This window comes from Struthio camelus, chromosome 30, assembly GCF_040807025.1.
Source record: "Struthio camelus isolate bStrCam1 chromosome 30, bStrCam1.hap1, whole genome shotgun sequence".
NCBI lineage: Eukaryota > Metazoa > Chordata > Aves > Struthioniformes > Struthionidae > Struthio > Struthio camelus.
Window position 1 is genome coordinate 1,997,852 of NC_090971.1, and position 13,292 is coordinate 2,011,143.

The window sequence follows — 13,292 nt, forward strand, 5'->3', positions numbered from 1 at the left end:
TTTCCTCCCCGCAGGAAACGTGCACCGCACCTACTCAGAGCCCTCTACCAGCCTGCACACACATGCCTTCCCCACTAACCTGCCCTCACAGGCAACACCACCCTTCCCTTCACAGCCCTACCTATACTCCACACCTACTGCCCTCCTTCCCTTCCACCTAGCCTGCTCACCGCTCACGCCCTGCACTCTCCTCCTGCTACAACAACTCCATGACCAGCCACAAACCACAGGGAAGAGGCCTTGGCAGGCCAGCCTGCCCTTGACACCAATCGCGTTGCCCCACAGCAAAGGGCCCTCTCGCCTTCCTCCCCTCCTGAAACTTCCTCCACACCTACTCCCACCTTCCTCCCACACACCACACCCTCATCTAACGCCTCCCCAACAACAACCAGGCCCCCACACAACACCTCCTCCCCGGCCTCTCTCCCCTTCCTATGTCCACGCCAGCCGCACAGCACGTGCCTCTTGGCCTTTCCTCCCCGCAGGAAACGTGCACCGCACCTACTCAGAGCCCTCTACCAGCCTGCACACACATGCCTTCCCCACTAACCTGCCCTCACAGGCAACACCACCCTTCCCTTCACAGCCCTACCTATACTCCACACCTACTGCCCTCCTTCCCTTGCACCTAGCCTGCTCACCGCTCACGCCCTGCACTCTCCTCCTGCTACAACAACTCCACGACCAGCCACAAACCCCAGGGAAGAGGCCTTGGCAGGCCAGCCTGCCCTGGCCACCACCCGCGTGGACCCACAACAAAGGGCCCTCTCGCCTTCCTCCCCTCCTGAAACTTCCTCCACACCTACTCCCACCTTCCTCCCACACACCACACCCTCCTCTAATGCCTCCCCAACAACAACCAGGCCCCCACACAACACCTCCTCCCCGGCCTCTCTCCCCTTGCTATGTCCACGCCACCCGCACAGCACGTGCCTCTTGGCCTTTCCTCCCCGCAGGAAACGTGCACCGCACCTACTCAGAGCCCTCTACCAGCCTGCACACACATGCCTTCCCCACTAACCTGCCCTCACAGGCAACACCACCCTTCCCTTCACAGCCCTACCTATACTCCACACCTACTGCCCTCCTTCCCTTGCACCTAGCCTGCTCACCGCTCACGCCCTGCACTCTCCTCCTGCTACAACAACTCCATGACCAGCCACAAACCCCAGGGAAGAGGCCTTGGCAGGCCAGCCTGCCCTTGACACCAATCGCGTTGCCCCACAGCAAAGGGCCCTCTCGCCTTCCTCCCCTCCTGAAACTTCCTCCACACCTACTCCCACCTTCCTCCCACACACCACACCCTCATCTAACGCCTCCCCAACAACAACCAGGCCCCCACACAACACCTCCTCCCCGGCCTCTCTCCCCTTCCTATGTCCACGCCAGCCGCACAGCACGTGCCTCTTGGCCTTTCCTCCCCGCAGGAAACGTGCACCGCACCTACTCAGAGCCCTCTACCAGCCTGCACACACATGCCTTCCCCACTAACCTGCCCTCACAGGCAACACCACCCTTCCCTTCACAGCCCTACCTATACTCCACACCTACTGCCCTCCTTCCCTTGCACCTAGCCTGCTCACCGCTCACGCCCTGCACTCTCCTCCTGCTACAACAACTCCATGACCAGCCACATACCCCAGGGAAGAGGCCTTGGCAGGCCAGCCTGCCCTGGCCACCACCCGCGTGGACCCACAACAAAGGGCCCTCTCGCCTTCCTCCCCTCCTGAAACTTCCTCCACACCTACTCCCACCTTCCTCCCACACACCACACCCTCATCTAACGCCTCCCCAACAACAACCAGGCCCCCACACAACACCTCCTCCCCGGCCTCTCTCCCCTTCCTATGTCCACGCCAGCCGCACAGCACGTGCCTCTTGGCCTTTCCTCCCCGCAGGAAACGTGCACCGCACCTACTCAGAGCCCTCTACCAGCCTGCACACACATGCCTTCCCCACTAACCTGCCCTCACAGGCAACACCACCCTTCCCTTCACAGCCCTACCTATACTCCACACCTACTGCCCTCCTTCCCTTGCACCTAGCCTGCTCACCGCTCACGCCCTGCACTCTCCTCCTGCTACAACAACTCCATGACCACCCACAAACCCCAGGGAAGAGGCCTTGGCAGGCCAGCCTGCCCTGGCCACCACCCGCGTGGACCCACAACAAAGGGCCCTCTCGCCTTCCTCCCCTCCTGAAACTTCCTCCACACCTACTCCCACCTTCCTCCCACACACCACACCCTCCTCTAATGCCTCCCCAACAACAACCAGGCCCCCACACAACACCTCCTCCCCGGCCTCTCTCCCCTTGCTATGTCCACGCCACCCGCACAGCACGTGCCTCTTGGCCTTTCCTCCCCGCAGGAAACGTGCACCGCACCTACTCAGAGCCCTCTACCAGCCTGCACACACATGCCTTCCCCACTAACCTGCCCTCACAGGCAACACCACCCTTCCCTTCACAGCCCTACCTATACTCCACACCTACTGCCCTCCTTCCCTTGCACCTAGCCTGCTCACCGCTCACGCCCTGCACTCTCCTCCTGCTACAACAACTCCATGACCAGCCACAAACCCCAGGGAAGAGGCCTTGGCAGGCCAGCCTGCCCTTGACACCAATCGCGTTGCCCCACAGCAAAGGGCCCTCTCGCCTTCCTCCCCTCCTGAAACTTCCTCCACACCTACTCCCACCTTCCTCCCACACACCACACCCTCATCTAACGCCTCCCCAACAACAACCAGGCCCCCACACAACACCTCCTCCCCGGCCTCTCTCCCCTTCCTATGTCCACGCCAGCCGCACAGCACGTGCCTCTTGGCCTTTCCTCCCCGCAGGAAACGTGCACCGCACCTACTCAGAGCCCTCTACCAGCCTGCACACACATGCCTTCCCCACTAACCTGCCCTCACAGGCAACACCACCCTTCCCTTCACAGCCCTACCTATACTCCACACCTACTGCCCTCCTTCCCTTGCACCTAGCCTGCTCACCGCTCACGCCCTGCACTCTCCTCCTGCTACAACAACTCCATGACCAGCCACATACCCCAGGGAAGAGGCCTTGGCAGGCCAGCCTGCCCTGGCCACCACCCGCGTGGACCCACAACAAAGGGCCCTCTCGCCTTCCTCCCCTCCTGAAACTTCCTCCACACCTACTCCCACCTTCCTCCCACACACCACACCCTCCTCTAACGCCTCCCCAACAACAACCAGGCCCCCACACAACACCTCCTCCCCTACTCTCTCCCCTTGCTATGTCCACACCAGCCGCACAGCACGTGCCTCTTGGCCTTTCCTCCCCACAGGAAACGTGCACCGCACCTACTCAGAGCCCTTTAACAGCCTGCACACACATGCCTCCCCCACTAACCTGCCCTCACAGGCAACACCACCCTTCTCTTTACAGCCCTACCTATACTCCACACCTACTGCCCTCCTTCCCTTGCACCTAGCCTGCTCACCGCTCACGCCCTGCACTCTCCTCCTGCTACAACAACTCCATGACCAGCCACAAACCCCAGGGAAGAGGCCTTGGCAGGCCAGCCTGCCCTTGACACCAATCGCGTCGCCCCACAGCAAAGGGCCCTCTCGCCTTCCTCCCCTCCTGAAACTTCCTCCACACCTACTCCCACCTTCCTCCCACACACCACACCCTCATCTAACGCCTCCCCAACAACAACCAGGCCCCCACACAACACCTCCTCCCCGGCCTCTCTCCCCTTGCTATGTCCACGCCAGCCGCACAGCACGTGCCTCTTGGCCTTTCCTCCCCGCAGGAAACGTGCACCGCACCTACTCAGAGCCCTCTACCAGCCTGCACACACATGCCTTCCCCACTAACCTGCCCTCACAGGCAACACCACCCTTCCCTTCACAGCCCTACCTATACTCCACACCTACTGCCCTCCTTCCCTTGCACCTAGCCTGCTCACCGCTCACGCCCTGCACTCTCCTCCTGCTACAACAACTCCATGACCAGCCACAAACCACAGGGAAGAGGCCTTGGCAGGCCAGCCTGCCCTGGCCACCACTCGCGTCGCCCCACAACAAAGGGCCCTCTCGCCTTCCTCCCCTCCTGAAACTTCCTCCACACCTACTCCCACCTTCCTCCCACACACCACACCCTCATGTAACGCCTCCCCAACAACAACCAGGCCCCCATACAGCACCTCCTCCCCTGCCTCTCTCCCCTTGCTATGTCCACGCCACCCGCACAGCACGTGCCTCTTGGCCTTTCCTCCCCGCAGGAAACGTGCACCGCACCTACTCAGAGCCCTCTACCAGCCTGCACACACTACTCACACATGCCTTCCCCACTAACCTGCCCTCACAGGCAACACCACCCTTCCCTTCACAGCCCTACCTACACTCCACACCTACTGCCCTCCTTCCCTTGCACCTAGCCTGCTCACCGCTCACGCCCTGCACTCTCCTCCTGCTACAACAACTCCACGACCAGCCACATACCCCAGGGAAGAGGCCTTGGCAGGCCAGCCTGCCCTGGCCACCACCCGCGTGGACCCACAACAAAGGGCCCTCTCGCCTTCCTCCCCTCCTGAAACTTCCTCCAAACCTACTCCCACCTTCCTCCCACACACCACACCCTCCTCTAACGCCTCCCCAACAACAACCAGGCCCCCACACAACACCTCCTCCCCGGCCGCTCTCCCCTTCCTATGTCCACACCAGCCGCACAGCACGTGCCTCTTGGCCTTTCCTCCCCACAGGAAACGTGCACCGCACCTACTCAGAGCCCTCTACCAGCCTGCACACACATGCCTTCCCCACTAACCTGCCCTCACAGGCAACACCACCCTTCCCTTCACAGCCCTACCTACACTCCACACCTACTGCCCTCCTTCCCTTGCACCTAGCCTGCTCACCGCTCACGCCCTGCACTCTCCTCCTGCTACAACAACTCCATGACCAGCCACAAACCCCAGGGAAGAGGCCTTGGCAGGCCGGCCTGCCCTTGACACCAATCGCAAGGCCCCACAACAAAGGGCCCTCTCGCCTTCCTCCCCTCCTGAAACTTCCTCCACACCTACTCCCACCTTCTTCCCACACACCGCACCCTCCTCTAACGCCTCCCCAACAACAACCAGGCCCCCACACAACACCTCCTCCCCGGCCTCTCTCCCCTTGCTATGTCCACGCCACCCGCACAGCACGTGCCTCTTGGCCTTTCCTCCCCGCAGGAAACGTGCACCGCACCTACTCAGAGCCCTCTACCAGCCTGCACACACATGCCTTCCCCACTAACCTGCCCTCACAGGCAACACCACCCTTCCCTTCACAGCCCTACCTATACTCCACACCTACTGCCCTCCTTCCCTTGCACCTAGCCTGCTCACCGCTCACGCCCTGCACTCTCCTCCTGCTACAACAACTCCATGACCAGCCACAAACCACAGGGAAGAGGCCTTGGGAGGCCAGCCTGCCCTTGACACCAATCGCGTCGCCCCACAACAAAGGGCCCTCTCGCCTTCCTCCCCTCCTGAAACTTCCTCCACACCTACTCCCACCGTCCTCCCACACACCACACCCTCCTCTAATGCCTCCCCAACAACAACCAGGCCCCCATACAGCACCTCCTCCCCTGCCTCTCTCCCCTTGCTATGTCCACGCCAGCCGCACAGCACGTGCCTCTTGGCCTTTCCTCCCCGCAGGAAACATGCACCGCACCTACTCAGAGCCTTATACCAGCCTGCACACACATGCCTTCCCCACTAACCTGCCCTCACAGGCAACACCACCCTTCCCTTCACAGCCCTACCTATACTCCACACCTACTGCCCTCCTTCCCTTCCTCCCCTCAACAAACATGCACCTAGCCTGCTCACCGCTCACGCCCTGCACTCTCCTCCTGCTACAACAACTTCACGACCAGCCACAAACCCCAGGGAAGAGGCCTTGGCAGGCCAGCCTGCCCTTGACACCAATCGCAAGGCCCCACAACAAAGGGCCCTCTCGCCTTCCTCCCCTCCTGAAACTTCCTCCACACCTACTCCCACCTTCTTCCCACACACCGCACCCTCCTCTAACGCCTCCCCAACAACAACCAGGCCCCCACACAACACCTCCTCCCCGGCCTCTCTCCCCTTGCTATGTCCACGCCACCCGCACAGCACGTGCCTCTTGGCCTTTCCTCCCCGCAGGAAACGTGCACCGCACCTACTCAGAGCCCTCTACCAGCCTGCACACACATGCCTTCCCCACTAACCTGCCCTCACAGGCAACACCACCCTTCCCTTCACAGCCCTACCTATACTCCACACCTACTGCCCTCCTTCCCTTGCACCTAGCCTGCTCACCGCTCACGCCCTGCACTCTCCTCCTGCTACAACAACTCCACGACCAGCCACAAACCCCAGGGAAGAGGCCTTGGCAGGCCAGCCTGCCCTGGCCACCACCCGCGTGGCCCCACAACAAAGGGCCCTCTCGCCTTCCTCCCCTCCTGAAACTTCCTCCACACCTACTCCCACCTTCCTCCCACACACCACACCCTCCTCTAATGCCTCCCCAACAACAACCAGGCCCCCACACAACACCTCCTCCCCGGCCTCTCTCCCCTTGCTATGTCCACGCCACCCGCACAGCACGTGCCTCTTGGCCTTTCCTCCCCGCAGGAAACGTGCACCGCACCTACTCAGAGCCCTCTACCAGCCTGCTCACACATGCCTTGCCCACTAACCTGCCCTCACAGGCAACACCACCCTTCCCTTCACAGCCCTACCTATACTCCACACCTACTGCCCTCCTTCCCTTCCTCCCCTCAACAAACAGGCACCTAGCCTGCTCACCGCTCACGCCCTGCACTCTCCTCCTGCTACAACAACTCCACGACCAGCCACATACCCCAGGGAAGAGGCCTTGGCAGGCCAGCCTGCCCTGGCCACCACCCGCGTGGACCCACAACAAAGGGCCCTCTCGCCTTCCTCCCCTCCTGAAACTTCCTCCACACCTACTCCCACCTTCCTCCCACACACCACACCCTCCTCTAATGCCTCCCCAACAACAACCAGGCCCCCACACAACACCTCCTCCCCGGCCTCTCTCCCCTTGCTATGTCCACGCCACCCGCACAGCACGTGCCTCTTGGCCTGTCCTCCCCGCAGGAAACATGCACCGCACCTACTCAGAGCCCTCTACCAGCCTGCTCACACAGGCCTTCCCCACTAACCTGCCCTCACAGGCAACACCACCCTTCCCTTCACAGCCCTACCTATACTCCACACCTACTGCCCTCCTTCCCTTGCACCTAGCCTGCTCACCGCTCACGCCCTGCACTCTCCTCCTGCTACAACAACTCCATGACCAGCCACAAACCCCAGGGAAGAGGCCTTGGCAGGCCAGCCTGCCCTGGCCACCACCCGCGTGGACCCACAACAAAGGGCCCTCTCGCCTTCCTCCCCTCCTGAAACTTCCTCCACACCTACTCCCACCTTCCTCCCACACACCACACCCTCCTCTAATGCCTCCCCAACAACAACCAGGCCCCCACACAACACCTCCTCCCCGGCCTCTCTCCCCTTGCTATGTCCACGCCACCCGCACAGCACGTGCCTCTTGGCCTTTCCTCCCCGCAGGAAACGTGCACCGCACCTACTCAGAGCCCTCTACCAGCCTGCACACACATGCCTTCCCCACTAACCTGCCCTCACAGGCAACACCACCCTTCCCTTCACAGCCCTACCTATACTCCACACCTACTGCCCTCCTTCCCTTGCACCTAGCCTGCTCACCGCTCACGCCCTGCACTCTCCTCCTGCTACAACAACTCCATGACCAGCCACAAACCCCAGGGAAGAGGCCTTGGCAGGCCAGCCTGCCCTTGACACCACTCGCGTCGCCCCACAACAAAGGGCCCTCTCGCCTTCCTCCCCTCCTGAAACTTCCTCCACACCTACTCCCACCTTCCTCCCACACACCACACCCTCCTCTAACGCCTCCCCAACAACAACCAGGCCCCCACACAACACCTCCTCCCCGGCCTCTCTCCCCTTGCTATGTCCACGCCACCCGCACAGCACGTGCCTCTTGGCCTTTCCTCCCCGCAGGAAACGTGCACCGCACCTACTCAGAGCCCTCTACCAGCCTGCACACACATGCCTTCCCCACTAACCTGCCCTCACAGGCAACACCACCCTTCCCTTCACAGCCCTACCTATACTCCACACCTACTGCCCTCCTTCCCTTGCACCTAGCCTGCTCACCGCTCACGCCCTGCACTCTCCTCCTGCTACAACAACTCCATGACCAGCCACAAACCACAGGGAAGAGGCCTTGGCAGGCCAGCCTGCCCTGGCCAGCACTCGCGTCGCCCCACAACAAAGGGCCCTCTCGCCTTCCTCCCCTCCTGAAACTTCCTCCACACCTACTCCCACCTTCCTCCCACACACCACACCCTCCTCTAATGCCTCCCCAACAACAACCAGGCCCCCATACAGCACCTCCTCCCCTGCCTCTCTCCCCTTGCTATGTCCACGCCACCCGCACAGCACGTGCCTCTTGGCCTTTCCTCCCCGCAGGAAACGTGCACCGCACCTACTCAGAGCCCTCTACCAGCCTGCACACACTACTCACACATGGCTTCCCCACTAACCTGCCCTCACAGGCAACACCACCCTTCCCTTCACAGCCCTACCTACACTCCACACCTACTGCCCTCCTTCCCTTGCACCTAGCCTGCTCACCGCTCACGCCCTGCACTCTCCTCCTGCTACAACAACTCCATGACCACCCACAAACCCCAGGGAAGAGGCCTTGGCAGGCCAGCATGCCCTTGACACCAATCGCGTCGCCCCACAACAAAGGGCCCTCTCGCCTTCCTCCCCTCCTGAAACTTCCTCCACACCTACTCCCACCTTCTTCCCACACACCGCACCCTCCTCTAACGCCTCCCCAACAACAACCAGGCCCCCACACAACACCTCCTCCCCGGCCTCTCTCCCCTTGCTATGTCCACGCCACCCGCACAGCACGTGCCTCTTGGCCTTTCCTCCCCACAGGAAACGTGCACCGCACCTACTCAGAGCCCTCTAACAGCCTGCACACACATGCCTTCCCCACTAACCTGCCCTCACAGGCAACACCACCCTTCCCTTCACAGCCCTACCTATACTCCACACCTACTGCCCTCCTTCCCTTGCACCTAGCCTGCTCACCGCTCACGCCCTGCACTCTCCTCCTGCTACAACAACTCCATGACCAGCCACAAACCCCAGGGAAGAGGCCTTGGCAGGCCAGCCTGCCCTTGACACCAATCGCGTCGCCCCACAGCAAAGGGCCCTCTCGCCTTCCTCCCCTCCTGAAACTTCCTCCACACCTACTCCCACCTTCCTCCCACACACCACACCCTCATCTAACGCCTCCCCAACAACAACCAGGCCCCCACACAACACCTCCTCCCCGGCCTCTCTCCCCTTCCTATGTCCACGCCACCCGCACAGCACGTGCCTCTTGGCCTTTCCTCCCCGCAGGAAACATGCACCGCACCTACTCAGAGCCCTCTACCAGCCTGCTCACACAGGCCTTCCCCACTAACCTGCCCTCACAGGCAACACCACCCTTCCCTTCACAGCCCTACCTATACTCCACACCTACTGCCCTCCTTCCCTTGCACCTAGCCTGCTCACCGCTCACGCCCTGCACTCTCCTCCTGCTACAACAACTCCATGACCAGCCACAAACCACAGGGAAGAGGCCTTGGCAGGCCAGCCTGCCCTTGACACCAATCGCGTTGCCCCACAGCAAAGGGCCCTCTCGCCTTCCTCCCCTCCTGAAACTTCCTCCACACCTACTCCCACCTTCCTCCCACACACCACACCCTCATCTAACGCCTCCCCAACAACAACCAGGCCCCCACACAACACCTCCTCCCCGGCCTCTCTCCCCTTGCTATGTCCACGCCACCCGCACAGCACGTGCCTCTTGGCCTTTCCTCCCCGCAGGAAACGTGCACCGCACCTACTCAGAGCCCTCTACCAGCCTGCACACACATGCCTTCCCCACTAACCTGCCCTCACAGGCAACACCACCCTTCCCTTCACAGCCCTACCTATACTCCACACCTACTGCCCTCCTTCCCTTGCACCTAGCCTGCTCACCGCTCACGCCCTGCACTCTCCTCCTGCTACAACAACTCCATGACCACCCACAAACCCCAGGGAAGAGGCCTTGGCAGGCCAGCCTGCCCTGGCCACCACCCGCGTGGACCCACAACAAAGGGCCCTCTCGCCTTCCTCCCCTCCTGAAACTTCCTCCACACCTACTCCCACCTTCCTCCCACACACCACACCCTCCTCTAATGCCTCCCCAACAACAACCAGGCCCCCACACAACACCTCCTCCCCGGCCTCTCTCCCCTTGCTATGTCCACGCCACCCGCACAGCACGTGCCTCTTGGCCTTTCCTCCCCGCAGGAAACGTGCACCGCACCTACTCAGAGCCCTCTACCAGCCTGCACACACATGCCTTCCCCACTAACCTGCCCTCACAGGCAACACCACCCTTCCCTTCACAGCCCTACCTATACTCCACACCTACTGCCCTCCTTCCCTTGCACCTAGCCTGCTCACCGCTCACGCCCTGCACTCTCCTCCTGCTACAACAACTCCATGACCAGCCACAAACCACAGGGAAGAGGCCTTGGCAGGCCAGCCTGCCCTTGACACCACTCGCGTCGCCCCACAGCAAAGGGCCCTCTCGCCTTCCTCCCCTCCTGAAACTTCCTCCACACCTACTCCCACCTTCCTCCCACACACCACACCCTCCTCTAATGCCTCCCCAACAACAACCAGGCCCCCACACAACACCTCCTCCCCGGCCTCTCTCCCCTTCCTATGTCCACGCCAGCCGCACAGCACGTGCCTCTTGCCCTTTCCTCCCCGCAGGAAACGTGCACCGCACCTACTCAGAGCCCTCTACCAGCCTGCACACACTACTCACACATGCCTTCCCCACTAACCTGCCCTCACAGGCAACACCACCCTTCCCTTCACAGCCCTACCTATACTCCACACCTACTGCCCTCCTTCCCTTCCACCTAGCCTGCTCACCGCTCACGCCCTGCACTCTCCTCCTGCTACAACAACTCCACGACCAGCCACATACCCCAGGGAAGAGGCCTTGGCAGGCCAGCCTGCCCTGGCCACCACCCGCGTGGACCCACAACAAAGGGCCCTCTCGCCTTCCTCCCCTCCTGAAACTTCCTCCACACCTACTCCCACCTTCTTCCCACACACCGCACCCTCCTCTAACGCCTCCCCAACAACAACCAGGCCCCCACACAACACCTCCTCCCCGGCCTCTCTCCCCTTCCTATGTCCACGCCACCCACACAGCACGTGCCTCTTGGCCTTTCCTCCCCGCAGGAAACGTGCACCGCACCTACTCAGAGCCCTCTACCAGCCTGCACACACATGCCTTCCCCACTAACCTGCCCTCACAGGCAACACCACCCTTCCCTTCACAGCCCTACCTATACTCCACACCTACTGCCCTCCTTCCCTTGCACCTAGCCTGCTCACCGCTCACGCCCTGCACTCTCCTCCTGCTACAACAACTCCATGACCACCCACAAACCCCAGGGAAGAGGCCTTGGCAGGCCAGCCTGCCCTGGCCACCACCCGCGTGGACCCACAACAAAGGGCCCTCTCGCCTTCCTCCCCTCCTGAAACTTCCTCCAAACCTACTCCCACCTTCCTCCCACACACCACACCCTCCTCTAATGCCTCCCCAACAACAACCAGGCCCCCACACAACACCTCCTCCCCGGCCTCTCTCCCCTTGCTATGTCCACGCCACCCGCACAGCACGTGCCTCTTGGCCTTTCCTCCCCGCAGGAAACGTGCACCGCACCTACTCAGAGCCCTCTACCAGCCTGCACACACATGCCTTCCCCACTAACCTGCCCTCACAGGCAACACCACCCTTCCCTTCACAGCCCTACCTATACTCCACACCTACTGCCCTCCTTCCCTTGCACCTAGCCTGCTCACCGCTCACGCCCTGCACTCTCCTCCTGCTACAACAACTCCATGACCAGCCACAAACCCCAGGGAAGAGGCCTTGGCAGGCCAGCCTGCCCTTGACACCAATCGCGTTGCCCCACAGCAAAGGGCCCTCTCGCCTTCCTCCCCTCCTGAAACTTCCTCCACACCTACTCCCACCTTCCTCCCACACACCACACCCTCATCTAACGCCTCCCCAACAACAACCAGGCCCCCACACAACACCTCCTCCCCGGCCTCTCTCCCCTTCCTATGTCCACGCCAGCCGCACAGCACGTGCCTCTTGGCCTTTCCTCCCCGCAGGAAACGTGCACCGCACCTACTCAGAGCCCTCTACCAGCCTGCACACACATGCCTTCCCCACTAACCTGCCCTCACAGGCAACACCACCCTTCCCTTCACAGCCCTACCTATACTCCACACCTACTGCCCTCCTTCCCTTGCACCTAGCCTGCTCACCGCTCACGCCCTGCACTCTCCTCCTGCTACAACAACTCCATGACCAGCCACATACCCCAGGGAAGAGGCCTTGGCAGGCCAGCCTGCCCTGGCCACCACCCGCGTGGACCCACAACAAAGGGCCCTCTCGCCTTCCTCCCCTCCTGAAACTTCCTCCACACCTACTCCCACCTTCCTCCCACACACCACACCCTCCTCTAACGCCTCCCCAACAACAACCAGGCCCCCACACAACACCTCCTCCCCGGCCTCTCTCCCCTTGCTATGTCCACACCAGCCGCACAGCACGTGCCTCTTGGCCTTTCCTCCCCACAGGAAACGTGCACCGCACCTACTCAGAGCCCTCTACCAGCCTGCACACACATGCCTTCCCCACTAACCTGCCCTCACAGGCAACACCACCCTTCCCTTCACAGCCCTACCTACACTCCACACCTACTGCCCTCCTTCCCTTGCACCTAGCCTGCTCACCGCTCACGCCCTGCACTCTCCTCCTGCTACAACAACTCCATGACCACCCACAAACCCCAGGGAAGAGGCCTTGGCAGGCCAGCATGCCCTTGACACCAATCGCGTCGCCCCACAACAAAGGGCCCTCTCGCCTTCCTCCCCTCCTGAAACTTCCTCCACACCTACTCCCACCTTCCTCCCACACACCACACCCTCCTCTAATGCCTCCCCAACAACAACCAGGCCCCCACACAACACCTCCTCCCCGGCCTCTCTCCCCTTGCTATGTCCACGCCACCCGCACAGCACGTGCCTCTTGGCCTTTCCTCCCCGCAGGAAACGTGCACCGCACCTACTCAGAGCC